This window comes from Elephantulus edwardii, unplaced genomic scaffold, assembly GCF_000299155.1.
Source record: "Elephantulus edwardii isolate Elephantulus edwardi_28Jun2011 unplaced genomic scaffold, EleEdw1.0 scaffold01003, whole genome shotgun sequence".
NCBI classification, from domain to species: domain Eukaryota; kingdom Metazoa; phylum Chordata; class Mammalia; order Macroscelidea; family Macroscelididae; genus Elephantulus; species Elephantulus edwardii.
This window is the reverse complement of record NW_006400753.1, coordinates 11,975-14,612: the sequence shown is the minus strand read 5'-3', so window position 1 is coordinate 14,612 and position 2,638 is coordinate 11,975. Positions and strand designations below refer to the sequence as shown.

At 35.5% G+C, this 2,638-nt stretch overlaps 1 pseudogene; it reads right to left on the bottom strand.

Annotated features, from left to right (window-relative positions):
* Positions 1–1,894: 1,894 nt before the first annotated feature.
* LOC102851975 lies at positions 1,895–2,383 on the bottom strand (annotated as a pseudogene).
* Between the last annotated feature and the right edge of the window lie 255 nt (positions 2,384–2,638).

Here is a 2,638-nt window from a genome sequence, read left to right as displayed (position 1 = left end):
AGGTCTTTGGAAACAGACTAGATTAGTAGATATGGCAACTGAGGCTGAGCCCCAAAACATGGAAACACAAAGGATGAGGAACATTTGTAACCAGATGCTAGTAATTGGAATGTGGAATGTGAGACACATGAATGTAGGAAAATTGGACATTGTTAAGAAAAAAATGGAATGCATAAATATGTGATATTGTAAAAATGAGGTGGATTGACATGGGATATTTTTAATTAGATGATTATATGTTCTACTATGCCAGAGATGAAAAGGCAAGGAAAAATGGAGTTGCTTTCATAGTTAAAAAATGCATTTCTAGATCCATCCTGGAATACAATGTTGTAAGTTACAGGATAATATCTATACACATAAAAGGAAGATCAGAGAATACCACCATCATTCAATCATAGGCACCAACAACCAGAGCCAAAGAAGATGAAATGGAAGATTTCTACCAACTTTTGCAGTGAGGAATCGATCGAAGATGCAACCAAGTTGCATTAATAATAATGGGAATGCAAAAGTTGGGAAGAGAGAAGAAGGATCAGTAGTTGGAAAACTTGGTGACAAAAATGAAGCTGGAGGTAGAATGATAGAATTCTGTACTTTCTATGATTTCTACATTGTGAATATTTTTTATAAGAAACATAAACACTGGCTAGACACATGGATTTCACCTGATGGTATGCATGGGGATCAGATAAGATTACATCTGTGAAAAGAATCACTGAAGAAGCTCAATACCAGCTATAAAAACTAGAACAGTGCTGACTGTGGAACTACTCAAATGAAATTTCAAGCTAAAGCTATAGAAAATGAAATAAAACACACAGGAACCGAAGTTTGACCTTGAATCTATCCCACTTGAATTTCAGAACCATCTCAGGAACAGGTTTGAGCCCTTGAACACTAATGAAACCACATGAACTATAGGAAGATATCAAGAATATAATCCATGAAGAATGCAAAAAGGTCATTACAAAGACAGATGAGGCAGTAAAGTCCAAGATGGATGTTAGACAAGACCCTGAATATTGCACTAGAGTGCCAAGAAGCCAAAGCAAAGGGAAGAAATCAAGAAATTAGGGAGCTGAATAGAAGATTTCAAAGGGCAGCCCGGGAAAACAAAGTAAAGTATTACAAAGAAATGTGCAAAGAGCTGGAGTCAGTAAATCAAAATGGCAGAACTCTCTCAGAATTTCTTAAGCTGAAGGAACTGAAGAACAAATGTAAGCCTCGAGTTGTAATACTTAGGGATGCTATGAGCAGAATATTGAATGATCCAGGAAGCATTAAAAGAAGGTGGAAGGAGAATAAGTATTAAAATTTGACAAAATTCAATAAAAATAAATAGTAATCCAAACCAGATGTAAACTTGTCTGAATGTGGGAGATATAAGTAAACAAAACATGAGTAGAAAGATAACCTATATGGTTATCACTATTTGAAATAACTTAAAGAATAAACACATAAGGTCTAGAGTATTAATAGTTTCTGGACTTTTTTATTTCTGTATGATACTGAAAATATACAAGTACTTTGCTGGGTATTTTCTAATATCTCTTTAAATTTCTTATGTATTGGTAAAGTTCTTATATATTGATAAGATTAAGTTTCATAACAATTCTGCATGATTTCAGGAAAAGTCAATTGGTACGAATAATAAGTACATTTTAAATGCTGTTAACAAAACTTAGCTAAGTGTCCAGGAAGGCTAACTGTAACCCAAACATGGAAACTGAAACTCTGTCAAACTTTAAACCAGATTAAACAGCTTTTCAGTACTCCTACAGAAGAAGCTTTATTAGACATATTCATCAAGCTTACTAGTTGGTAAATATACATGATAACTGAGTTCTTGTTTCAAGTTCCACTTCCAAGGCAGTACCATCAGGCACTCATTTTATTGAATGCAACAGTTGTTTTCATGATCATTTGAGTTGTTAAAGTGTAGTCACATTTTATGATGGTACTTTTCCAAATACAAAAGTGGCTTGCTGTTAAAAGATACTTCTGTCTCTGGAACTGTACTGCGTCTTCATACTTCATTTAACCTTCAATTAATGCTAGTACAACAGGCACAGGAGCTTTCCCAAGACTTGCAGTACAATGAACAGCAATACAGCAACACGATTCTTGATGAAACTTAATTTTTACAAGACTTAACCAGTGGTCCACTGGTTGGATGGTGGTGCATCACCATCATAAGGCCAATTGAGAGCATGGATGCCTTTTCTTCCCCATGAGAGCAGAATCATAAGTTTCTTCACATACTCTTATTATCGGGTTAACTCCATACTGCTTAAGTTCCTCTATAAATTTGTTTAAGGTCACACTGTTTGGATTGTGTGTTCTCATATGTGACTTCTGCAGGAGCTGGGTGGTTCATTTGAGCCACTGTTATGAAATTAAAAATACTCAAGAGGGTTATGAAAGACTTTTTAGAAGTGAATACAGAAATTATGTAAAGAATCAAAATCTATGTCAAAATTTTTGTTGTTATGTGCCATCGAGTCCCTTGCGACTCACAGCGACCCTATGTACAACACCCCTTAACTCTGCTCTATCCTGTGCCAATCACACTATCTCCAAAATACCCATCCTGATCGCCCCAGTCACTGAATCAATCCACCTCATAAAGGGTCTT